At 41.9% G+C, this 13275-nt stretch overlaps 1 protein-coding gene across 7 annotated transcripts in view; it reads left to right on the forward strand.

Annotated features, from left to right (window-relative positions):
• The window catches only part of dlgap4b (discs, large (Drosophila) homolog-associated protein 4b), a 136574-nt gene that overhangs the window by 77293 nt on the left and 46006 nt on the right, over positions 1 to 13275 (forward strand). For 6 of the 7 annotated variants that reach the window (XM_037764354.1, XM_037764325.1, XM_037764324.1 and 3 more), the window contains one exon: positions 6358 to 6406. The exons of the other annotated variant lie outside the window; for it this stretch is intronic. The gene's annotated coding sequence lies outside the window, so the exon portion shown is untranslated. The remainder of the gene's footprint in view (positions 1 to 6357; positions 6407 to 13275) is intronic. 7 annotated transcript variants of the gene reach the window in all.

The raw sequence follows: 13275 nt of genomic DNA on the forward strand, positions 1-13275 counted from the left end.
AGTCACACTCAAGTCGCCTCCCATCTGCTCACTGAATACTACAAATTGTATAAGAGGGAGAAGTTCTCGTCCTCATCTTCATCAAATGGCCCAACAGATTTTCTAAAGGACTCTCGGGTGTGTTGGCCTTTTCACCAGCCTTTACCTCCTCAGCTCAATGCGGTTTCTTCAACATTTATATAACTGCGTGCACAATTTACATACTGCAGTTAGATCCTTTGAATAATAATCGATGTTTGCTTGATAATGCACCTCGACATAGTGACCGACGGGTCCTGCAGTAATTGGATTTCATGGTTGAAAAGTGACAATGAGGATTTGTTTGATTTAGAGCCGATTACTTCCACAACTTTGGCTTTCATCCCTGCAGTTTGGAATTAGTCCAGAATAGATAGGTGGTATTGTAATGATTTCTAGTTGTATCTCACATAAGTATTGTAGCTTTTATGCAGAATACCCAAAAACTGCCAACTAAAGCAATGCAGGTTGGAGTGGTGTACTGTAGGTGGACATATATGTAAGGACCGTGTGCCTCCACCCGCGACCATGTGTGCGTTTTGATCAACAACACTGATAACGTGGTTGGTTCACAGTTTAGTAACTAATCAACTACAGACCGAGTTTTCAAAAGACAAGGGACTGAGAGAAACTCGGATCATCCTTCAGACTGTTAGACTGACAATTAGGGCTGTTGCAGTGAAGGAATTCCCCGTTTTGGAGAAATATAAACTTCTGGCTTAAAGCTGAAGTAGGCGAGACTGGAGCAAATATGGTTAAAAAAAGTTATTTTTATAAAACGGTCGCTATATCATGACAGTAGTGCATGAAACGGGTAACCTGAAAAAAATAATTTGCCTCTGTGTCCTCCGGTGCTCCTAACGGCATCTGCAAGATTTCACAGACTGGAGGAAAACAAGCAGTAAGAGCTGATCTGATCCAGCTGCTGTCTATGAGAGCTGACTGTCAATCACTCACAAACTCCAACCAAACGGTCAAACCAAGCAGCGCTGATCAAATATGAATCAATATTAAGTTACGTTAATGCCTATTTCTCGCCTCAAATGTTTTCAGAATCATCTTGTAGTGTACTGTTTAGCTGTAAAATGAGAAAGTTTGTGACGCCGCCGCCATTGAGAAATCTTGTGAAGGTACACCAAGTTCCAGTCACATGACCGGCGCACAGCCAATAGGAACGCTCCCTCAATGAGATGACCTGTGATTGGTCAAAGTCTGAAAACAGCGCCATGAGGAGGTGCAGAAGCCTATTTTTCTCTCAGAACACTTGAATTACAATATGCTGAAAGGTTATTATGGAATTTTTGCCCAATGATGCCAAAGATGTAATGCCTACTGCAACTTTAAGTAAGAAGAAAATTTGCCAGAGATGATCTTATAGACTAAAATGTACCAATGTTGTAACCTCCGCAGAGTGAGGGATGACCATCCTACGATGTTGTATAAGGTACGATGATGGGTCCTGAAGCCAGAATCAGTGACATACCTCAGGGCTGAGTGATACAGGGGGTCAGGTTTGGACGAGGTGGACGGTGAGTCAAACCTGTAAATAGTTTCACCAAAAATCAATCTGAGTCAGGAAAAGGCCAGCAACTAAGTGTTTTCTTGATGCCATGGAAAAACAGGACTTCAGCCGGTACAGAAAACACAGTGTGAATTTTAATTTCTTTGCGAGATGATCAATATGGTGTTTCAAATTTATAGACTTTTGGCCATCCAAATTCTCAAGTATTTCTAATTGTCAATGGACTGAAAAGAGACACAATCAAGAGTATTAATAGAAAGGGTTGGAACCTTTATTCGCCCTGAATGGAAAATCATAGTTTTAGCTTTGGTTGAGTTTAAAAGCAATTTCAGATTCAATAGAGCATGCTGCAGGGTATTAAAATCTATAATAAAGTCTGCAGATTAGAAAAGGCCATGTCTGCTGTGAGATATTTCAGTCTGGACTAAAGTACAGGACCAAACCAAAATGTACTTGAGTATGCTGCATTAAAATCACTCTCACAGGTACAATCTATTGCAAAAAGTCAAATGGACTGCATTAAGTACATGGAGTGTAGTAAATGTAAAATGTCTACAGCATTCCTCTGGTAACATTCGTACTCTAATATAACAAATCAACGCTATGAGATATTCTTAAACCGCTGTACTGAACTGAACCGAACTCCCTGCGGCATCTCCTTAACCAGCATCACAGTGTCCCTGGACGGACCACAATGACCTCAAAGAGCTCTCAATAAGTAATACATAATACATTAGTACTCTCTGAGGGCACCACAGAGACTGTTATCATGTTTAGACCCACTTCCTGTTTTATTTTATCACGTCACATCTTGGAGTAAATAGGATTTCTGTCCTTTAAATGACACCAGAATGAGTAGGAGTAGGTTGACGTGTGTAGAAAGTTCGGTAAGGTGTGGGAGGCCTGCTGTTTTCATAATCAGCAGCTGAGCAATGTGGAAATTTGGATTCCCATGACGTGCATCTTTTATTGAAGTTCCTTCATTGAAATATATCTGTTTGCGGAATAAATGTTTTTTTTAATTCTAAACTACTGTTGCCCCGCTGCGAAGCATCTGCTGCGGTGAAAAGTAATCCTCAATCATCAATGCACTCTATTTAGCGGCAAAATCCGAAACATCGGATCTAATGTAATTGTTTCTCAATTGAGGCCAATTTCCATCAGTGAGAGAGATTTTCCACAGCTAGTGAATAGACATTTATAATGCATTCCCTAAATGAAGAGCCCAAATCAGCAGATCCCTCTGGCCTGATGCTTCAATCTGTTTCCCAATCTCATTTCTAATTTATCTCACTCTGCCCCCAACAAACCCCGGTGCCGTGAAGTGCAGTTTGACATGAGTCCTTCGAATCTGCAGTGGGCGATGAAGCGGGAGAAGAGGCGTTTGGCGTGAATCCCTTTCCCAATTCAATCCCCAAAACTCCATAAAGTGCCCTTCATTTGTCTTCGATTCAACTCCATCTGTGCTTTGTGAATGAGCTTAAAAATTCACGAGTTTCTGCCCTCCCAGGAAGTGTAAGGAATCCTAATGGCCTCCTGATGCTTCGGCTGTTCGTGGAAAAGGGCAGGGAGAATCAGCTTTACCATTCACTATTTTTATCTTATACACTTGCAGTCTTACTTCCTTTAAAAACACTTTTTATGCTCTGTGTACAATTATTGTGATTCATATTGATAATAACTAACAGGTGATGTTGGATTGTGTTCTTGTTCATGTCATTCTTCTTCTTGAAGCCGATATAAGATGACCTTTAACACTGTAGAGAGGTGTGTGTGTGTGTGTGTGTGTGTGTGCGTGCGTGCGTGCAGTTTTTCTCAACATTTTAGTACAAAAGGTCACAGCACTTTTGAGTTTTGTGTTTGTTGATTCTGTCCCGAAAATCAAAGCTAACCACAATGGTGAAACTGCTTTTACACATTCAACAGTGGCTCTGGATGTTCGGGGCAGCAGAGTGGTGCGTCCAGGCCACTCTGAATGGTCTCTGGCTGAGGAACATGACATGTTGTACTGTCTCCAGCTCTAAAGCTGGCTGAAGGGCAGCCGGTTCATCCTGCAGTATCATGTTATTAAAGCCAACCAGAGGGACAGCTTAACATTTTTGAAGCCATCACTGCCTCCTGGTTTCATTTTAGGGTCATCCGGCATTTATATTTGCCAATTTCTTAGTCAGTCTGGTCAGACTTAGTTTTTAATTTTGACTTTCATTTTTATGCCTCTGCGCTGTCGACAGCATTATGTTTTAGGGTTGTCTGTCCGTCTGTCCGTACATATGTCCTGTCCATTCTCGTGAATGCGTTATCTCAGGAACGCCTGGAGTGAATTTCTTCAAATTTGGCTCAAACTTGGACTCAAGAATGTTCTGATTAGCTTTTGATGGTCAAAGGACAAGGTCATTGTGACCTCACGAAACACGTTTTTGGCCATAACTCAAGAATTCAAATGCTGATTATGACAATTTCATACAAATGTCTAACAGGATAAAATGATGAAGTGATGACATTTTGGACAGACATGGATGTAAACTGGAACTTGACTGGTTTGCGGCAGTAATTCTAGTTTCTTTTTCCTTAATGGTTGCTCTTCTTATCATAACCATCAGCAAAATTCACAACCTGGTATCTGGGATGGACAGTCAAGGACATAGAAAAGACAACACTTTTGGGTTACAGCAATGTAGCTGGCTCAGTTCATCATGGAGAAATGTGCATCCAGATGTTTGAAGCCTGTTTGCATCCTGTCTCTCCTACCAGATGCCAACTTCTGGTTGATTGTGTTCTTTCCCTTAACTTACAAAGTTTAGTGGCCTAAACCTAACCAAACATTAACCATAGAGGTAGCAGATCAAAAAAAAGGTAATATGGATCATTTTTCTGACGGTTATTTGTAACATTTTTAGAAGTAACTGGCAAAAGTAGTCATCCTGACGATGTGGAGCGCCAGATCGAATAACGCTCATATGGGTGATTTCGAAAGACGGAGAAACAACTTGATTAGTGGTTTAAGTTGAAGCACTTGATGGAATGTGGGGAGCAATTTTCAAACACAAGCAGCTTTGTTTTACTGACATTTTAACCAAATATTCAGCGTATTTCAATAATGTGTTTTCATACTCATCCCAAAAAAGATTTGATTGGACGGCTGTAGGTCGTCCATTACGTTGCATTCACACCAAATCAGGCTTTGCTTCAAAAACGCCGGTCCTCCCTTTCTTTTTGGGTGCCGAAAAAGCGAAAAGTTGAAACAGAATCAACTTTTGGAGAAACGCCACTTGACGTCACGCTGCGGTGGCCAATTACATAACCAGCAATCTAGAGCTGTACAACCCAGCCATGGGGGAACAAGGACATGAATCGTCGTGCAGTCGCTTGTTGTTAATTGGCCATTAAGTGACACTCCCACACCGCCGCACAACCTCACGCTAATCACGGCAACGCCTGACTTTGGTGTTTTGATATCCGACTCCTGCCATCCACATTTTGAAGCAACACGCTGAATCTCGTTGAGTATTTTGTCCTACTAACATTGAAAGGTGCGGTATAATTACCGTACTATGAATAGTGATGGAACATCTGCAGAGAGTTGAGGCTGTGTCTCCTCAACATGGACTGATAAAGATGTAAAGAATGAGAAACACCCCATACCTCATGGATATTTACCGTTGTGTCATTCACAAAACAGGAACAGCTTTCTACAAAGGTACTGTTAGCGTTCTTTTGCATTGAATATGCCGTGTGTTGCTTATGTGCCATCTACTCTTTTGAGTATCTTTGTATGTTTGCCACCATCAAAGACAACCAACAGATGAATGGCCAAAATATCAAAGAGAATACCCAACAGTGTTCACGCCGTGAGTTGGATATGTGTAAAGGACTAAAACAGTGGCATGAAACATGAATATTAACATCAAGGTTATACCTTTTTACACACTGTATGTTTGAGTGCTTGTGAGACCGATGAACAAAGGCGTCTTCTTACTGAATCTTCAAGGAAGAGAATCCATAATGCAACAAAAAGAGCGCTGGCATGCAGTTTGATGTATAACCTCGGCCTTTCTCCCACGGATTTAAGATAGCACTTGTCAAAGGATGGCCCTTTTGTAGTCTTGAAGTCCTTCTCTGAGGGTGGAAATTATAAAAAGAAAATAGACACATGTGTTTGTTTGACAGGGTTGTGAGTGATGTACACTTAACACAGGCATCAAGAAATACTTATAATAAACTCAAGCATGCACTCACATACACACAAATACTGTAGATGTCACATCGACACACACACACACACACACACACAATCTTGTGTCCGTGCACTGATTTAACCCTTCGGCGTAGTGTTATCAGACAGGACACATGGTGAGTGCTCGACTGTTTGCGGAGAAGAGCCCTGATCCGGCATTGTCGTAGCTTCTGTAACACTGCAGGTGTTTCTAAAAGCGACTGGAATATGGATGAGTGGGAGACTGCCGTGATTGAAGTGTGCTAAAGCGAGTCGGTGCCTTTGTGCTACCCTCCGAGGTGTGGAAGAGGAAGAAGAGAGAGAGAAAGTAGGGCAGAGAGGAGTAAAGTAGACAACAAGGTAGAGCTGCTTGCTGATACTTTGCTGGCCTGAGCCTGAACACAAGTTGCCCTCAGGCACTGGTTCTCGATCAGATCGTTTTAACCCCGATTCGCAATGCTGCATGGCAAAGCTCTGTGTGTCTCTGTTTGTGTGTGTGTGGCAAAAGATGCTCAGGTTGTCTTGTCGGATAACAAATAAAGCATGTTGCGGTTTGTACGGGTTCGTATCACACAGCTGACAGTTTTCCCCGTATCTCTTTCAGGAAACCTCCTCCCACTCAGATCGAGGCTTCTGAGAAATGAGCTGCCAATGTAAGTCCCTTGCCTGACCTCAGCGTTCAACTGGTAATGTTGCTTTTAAATTAATTAAACAGACTGTGTACTCAATTTTAACTTTCAGACACTCACGCACGCACGGAGCCGTAGCCTCGGACCCCGAACCTTTAACTCCCTGCTCCTCACTAACCGTCGGGGACAGGGTTCACCGCTGTCTCCATTTATTAGCAGCTAATTGCTATTCCCTGCAAACACACTGATGGGACATCAAAGGATGACTCACTGCAGGACAAGCTAGTGAAATTCACATTTCAGACACAACCCTTCCGTCAGTATTATGCTACGGAGTTGCCACTTCTGGTTTTAGTTTGTCATCCCCGGCACAAGGAAGGCTTAAGGCGCTATCAATAATGAATGAGGATGTGAGAGTTTCCAGAGAGTTTTTCCAGCAGTTTCTGTGCTTGCATTTAAAACTCCAGCAGGACCGACCGGCTCCCAATACACCTGGAAACGGGCGCTGTGGCTTTTCAAGCATCACTGCGGATAAGATTGTGAGATGTTAGGAAGAAGTGTACTGGAGTTTTATAGTGCATTCACATCCTTAACATATTGTCACCTTATATATTTGATATGGTGAGTGTGTTACCAAACAGTTTCCTATTTACACAACTAGCAGACACAGAACAACATGAGCATCATCTGGAGTTTCTGACCGCCTGGTAAATATAAGTCTAATATTCACTGTCCCTCTGTTTTGGTCTCCACCAACTCCTGAGGGAAATATCGGACTCTTAAGCAGCTGAAAACTCCACTATGTTAACCAGCTAGTCGCTAACTTTGACTGTTAAGTGCTGGGAAGGTAGCATTCAGTGGGTTTATCAGAGCTTTTTCACTGAAAAGAGCTCCCCGCAGTGGAAACAGTAAATGAGAGCAGTACATTTTCAGGATGTAAAACCAAAATAATGACAAGAAAGTGGCTAAAACGTTCTTTAGAATTGAGGACTGCAGAGGTGGGTTATAATTATCTCTAAGTTTGACACTACAAGCAGCCAATTTGATCTTTTGTTAAAAGATGATTGATTTATGCAGCTTTAAAGTAGGGCTGTCCTTGACCAAAGAAAGTCGAGGCTTTCACAAGCCATATATTGCCGTCAAAGTGTTTTCGATTTGACACGGCACTGATACTGTGCCCATGAATCCCTTTCTCCTCCAGTTTATCTTGAATGACTTTATAACCGTCACTCATTTTGTAGACTTTATTTAGCATATTCTATGTGTTCTCTTCGGCCCAGATGTCAAGCAAACATCGGACTTCTGTCCACATAAGTCCTCTCCCACTCATGTTAACCTGTCGTTTATCTGTGTCCATCTCAACAGATGCCTGTGCAGGCAGTCTACATTTTTGTTCACTTGGAAAGGGTCTGAGACCACCTCTCGCAAATTATCTCAGACCTGTTGTTTGGTCCGCACCAGAGTACGATTACTGCATTCACAACTGCTCAAACGAACCAAACCAGAGTTCGATTTAAACAGACTAAATGTTGGCTTGTGAACATTTACCCTTAGTCAACTAACACTCTTTTTTTCTTATGTCGATTAATCGATTAGTCGATTTAACCGACAGATCTGTAAAACTGAGTTTCTCCACAGGAGTCAAACAAAAGCACCACTTTAACTGTTGAGTTTACCAGAGATGTGCTTACAAGTTTCTTGGAAATAAGTCATTCATTCAGCATGAAAAAGCATAAAGAAATGACTAATCGACAAAAGAAATCTTAGCAGACTAAGACCAAAACGATCGATTAGTCGACTAATCTACCAAGAGGGTGCAAGTCTTATTTTATGTCTTAAATAAGTATTTCTTAAATAAATTAAAAGATCTGCCAGTGCAGAAAGGATATTTCAGCTTTGCAAATGTTTCAAGGATTTTCTTATCAAGTTAAAATTGTTTTTATTCTTCTGCCAACCTGCCTTTTTCAGACACTCATATCTACAAAATCCTTGAAACAAGTTGTTTTGTACAGTTTAGGAAAAAGGTTGCAATATTTTCTTCTATTTTTCACTTATTTCAAGAAAATAAGATTTATAGGACTCAATTATACACAGAAATGGCTTGAGAAGATGGAGATTTATAGTCCTGGTTTGGTGTAATTGAACATTGCAACGCTGTAATTACAATGAGAAAATAGGGGGAAACGTGATTGTAATATTTCACAGATCATTGAACATCGTCTCTGCGGGATTGTGTTTGTTGTGGAAGGAGTGAATGTTGTTAGCGTCTTGCTAAATATCAGTGAGCACAAGTAGTACAAATCCCAGCCATAAAAATGTGGATCTTCCTCTTTAAAAGTGGCTTGGGAGAGCTTATACATGACATCTTCTTCGTTCTGTTATTTCAATGGAAATGTGAAACAGCATTCATCCCCCTGTCCTTTCATTCCTTCACATACCTATACACACAACACTCTGTCTTTGTAGTTTCTCCCAAATATTTGCATCCACACCTCCAATATCACACGTAAACATACACTCTGAGACATGCATTTGCATGTAAATTTCGTTCTTGACATTCACACACATGTACAACGCAGCAGACCCACACATGCTCACACGTATTGCCAGTTTTCTGCAGAAACGGGGGTTCCTGCCAGCCGTGTTGCTGTGTTTAGGAGATAACAGGAAGCTCCAATCCGGAGACCCCTCTCAATCCTTCCCATAAAGCCCCCTTATGGGAGTCTCCCTTGGGTGGATGAGAGGGTGTAGCTGACATCGCACTCACAATAGGCCATGCTAGAGGTGTTAGAAATGGATCAGGAGGTTGTTATTTGTACAGTAACGTACAGAAGTGTGCGGCGGATTAATCCGTGCTTTCCTTTTTAGGTCAAAGTGAGAAACGTACAGTAGCGTTTGCCAGTGGATAATCAGATCAATGATAGCTTCGCAGTGGAAAGACAGAAAGGATACAACTGCAATATTGAAACACTGTGATCAAAGCTGAACGCGCGCTGTGAATGAGGAGAGCAGAGCTGCAGAGGACAGCTGTGATTGATGCATTACTCTCTCCTTGCTGTCTGCACACAAAGAGAGGGAGAGTGTGGCAATTTCCCTGAATCACAGTGTATAACTTCTTTTGTCTCTCCATTCCTTCCCTCCTCTCTTTTCTCTTTATGCGCTTGCATTATGAAGTGCCCATCCTGTGCTATTAAAAAGCCTCTTATGTGTGCAGACAGTAAGAGGCAGGCGTTGAAACACTTTTTCGTCTGACTAGGACAGCGTAGAAGTGCTCTTACTGTCCTACACATGGAACGTGAACTGGGTATCCTTTCTGAAGAATAATGAACTACTTCATCCCATTTACCGCTGCCTTTAATTTGCTGTACCCAAACATTTATATTTGTCTACCCTTTGTTATTTATGATGCCTGAAAAAAATTGGTTTCCCAGAGATGAGATGTGCCGTTACCTCTGAAATCTGTGTATTTCCACATGAGTCACAGCCGAGGAAACATTTGTTAAATGGATATGTTCTAATATACCTGGATGAAAACACACAGCCCACTCACACTGTGAATAGAACGTGTGAAGAAAAAAAAAAATGAATGTCACTCCGTGTTACTATGTCAAGGTCAACATCCTCTCTGACTCAGAAGTCCTATCAGCAAAGAAAATCCACATTACCTGCTTCAGTGCAGTTTAAAAGGGTAATGAGTCTCAGTGGGGATATTCAAACCTCAGTGGGAAGGAAACCCCGCAGGAGCTGGTTGATTAAGCAGACTTTTAATGTAGTGGAACAGCCTCTAATTTATAAATCACACCTTGGAACAGCACAACAGAACAATAGATCTGTAATCATTGTTTACAGCTGTTATATACTATACATTAACTAAATTTGAGTTCAAAACCACCATGTTATCATATTATCAGCCAATTGAGTGGGCGTTATCAGCAGTTATCAGCATAGATATGGGTTAAAAGGGGCCTGCTACACCTACTAGTAGGTTCAGAAAGCCATTATCATTTATTCACATGGTTGATCGTTAATATGAATACAAGAAGATGACGCCAACCTCTAGTGGCCATAGTAGTTAGGACAGGAGCAAAGGAGGATCTCAAGTTACATATTATAAAGAGCAACAAAAGTCTGCATGTAATGGTGGTCGGGGGGCACAAATTTGTTTTTCCTAGGATGGTGAAGGCATGATCTGCCCTACTCTGCCTCTGATTGGCTGAACATGATATTCTTCTTCGGTTAGGGTTAGGGTAAGGGTAAGAAACAAATCTGCGTCTGGGGTCAAATAAACACAGGACTTTCACCTGGGAAACCGCTGTTTGTGTCCTGTGTGAAATCAAACGTCAACGTTGACTTGTTTTACCTTACGTAACAAGCATACTTATTTTAAACCAAACCACAATCTTTTCCTAAACCTAACCAAGTCGTTTTGTTGCCAAAACCTAAAGTTGTCTGAAGCATTCGAATGGTAGTGATAACCGCTGATAACACCCACTCCATCTGTTGATAACATTCGAAATGGCTGAGTTGCGTAAAATCTCAGCCCTGGGGCAGTGTTTCTAATTCACAATTCCACCGGTACTATACCATGAAAAAAAAAGGTAACAGGACTCATGTAAATGTACTTTGTTCTGGTTCTTTGTGAGTTAAAAGTAGGATTTTGAGACACCATGCAAAGAATATAAATGGAGAGAGAGAGAATTTTTTTTTTATATGTTTCCCACTCATTAGGGCTGCCCCCTAATTACTAGTCAGTCGTTTTGGTCTTAGTCGACTAAGATTTTTTTTGCTGATTAGTCATTTTTTATGCTTTTTTCATGCTGAATGACTTATTTCCAAGAAACGTATGAGCACATCTCTGGTAAACACAAGATTTAAAGTGGTGCTTTTGTGTAATTCTTTTATGGAGAAACAGTTTTACAGATCTGTCGATTACATCAAATAAACGATTAGGCGACAAAATCTAATGAGTGTTGAGTCGACTACGAATTTCTTTGGTCGAGGACGGCCAAAGAATGGTTCTACAAGTCAGATTTAACAATCAAGTGCATTCAGAGCGGCTGTGGCTCAGAGGGTAGAGCAGGTCGGTGGTTTGATCCCCGGCTGCTCCGGGCAAGACACTTAAGACACTTTCACATTCATTGTGTGTGAATGAGTATTTAGATTAGATCCTGATGGGCAAAGTGTGTGTGAATGGGTGAATGCTGACATGTAGTGTAAAGCGCTCTGAGTGGTCTGAAGATTAGAAAAGCGCTATATAAATGCAAGTCCATTTACCGTTTGCTTTATTTGAAAGAAACATTAGAATTTGATAAAGCATTTACAGGGAGTGAGTTTCATAGAAACTGAGGAGAAGATTTGTATAGGTTTGACATGATATCATAAAGGATACTGAACCAAATACCATCAATCACAGTCCACAACAATAATACTGCAAGACCACATACTCTGGATCAGTGCATGTAAACTAGCAGCATGGCGCATGAAGTGATTTTTAGCCATGCTGGCGATGTGGCTCTCAAGATGGCGATGTCCACCTCCATGTTGCTTTAGAAAGTGTGTTGCACACGGGAGTCACGTTTATATATCCACGTGACTTTGGGCAACATTTCAGGGCTGTAGTTCACATCTCCTAAATGTCAGAGCTCTGTGTGATATAAAACCGTCTATACGTACCATCTCCGCCCATCCTGCTGGCTTTATGAGCATCGTCATGGCAACGGCTCATCCTCGTGTCGTTGATAGGTCGACAGACGGCCATTAGGGTATTACTGTGACGTCATGTGGGGATTGTGAGACATGAATGCCGGGGTTGACCCACTTGGCATCCAGAGGGGACCCCAGTCCTCTCTTCCCCCATCACACGATCACCCGTCACATCTCAACAGGAAGTGACTTTTCACCTTCTCCTTTCTCAGCAGGAAGTCTCATTGCGCTGCTGCTGCTGCCGCTGCTTCCTCTGTCGGAGGAGGGGGGTGTGGGGGTCAAGGCCGTGTGGATGTGTTAGACTGAACCAGCTATTGTGTTTCAGGCCAAGGGCATTTTGAAGTGGGTGAGGTTTAAGGCTTATCCTGGTGGGATTTATAGCTGTGCTGTGGTTGTTCATGCTGTGGGTGACTGCTCATAGCTCATACACATGCAATGCGGCGACTCGCAGACAGCACAGGACGTCACTGAGCTGAAGTTTAGGAATAAGATTTGAGAGCTTTCATTAAAGCTTCCAGGTCTTACCAAAGTTTACTCAAGATAAAAAAAACAAACATCAAACCTCCTCTTCCCCCTTCATTTAACTTCGTCTTGTCAATCTCAGTTTTTGTTGTGCAAAAGCATGAAAGACCGACTTCTGCTCTGAACTTCAAATATGAATGCTCATTAATGTTATCTATGGTGTTTGCCATAGCCTATACTAATTAGAGAGACTGTTCTGATTTGATGTGATCGTCTGATATCAAAGAACAGCTGAGGTTTAAGTTTTACAGCGTGCGGTGCCTTCAGTGTAATAGATAATGTCAGGATCTTTAAGCCTTTGAAGTGGATCTTCACTGTGTGTGGTGTGTGTGTCTCTGTGTTTAGTGGTGTCTGTGCGTTCGTAAAAATATGCTAATGTCTGTGCGTGTGCGTGCATACGTGCACATCTCTTATGTCTGTTTGCATTAGTCCTTGTGATTTGCCCTGAATCTAGAGATAGAGGCCACAGCTGTAGCCCACAACCCTCTCCTCCCACTGAGCTTCACTGTGTGCAGGACCCAGCGAGAGACACCCATCTCTGTGTCACTCCCCAATATAGAAACACACTCTCCAGTAAAGCAGTGCTAGGCCATGTCTGCTCATCATGTCTCTAGCTTGAAATTGGGTTCAGATTAGTTATATTATGACTCGGTCTGTCAAAGTTAACG

Source organism: Sebastes umbrosus, chromosome 1 (genome assembly GCF_015220745.1).
Source record: "Sebastes umbrosus isolate fSebUmb1 chromosome 1, fSebUmb1.pri, whole genome shotgun sequence".
Taxonomy (NCBI): domain Eukaryota; kingdom Metazoa; phylum Chordata; class Actinopteri; order Perciformes; family Sebastidae; genus Sebastes; species Sebastes umbrosus.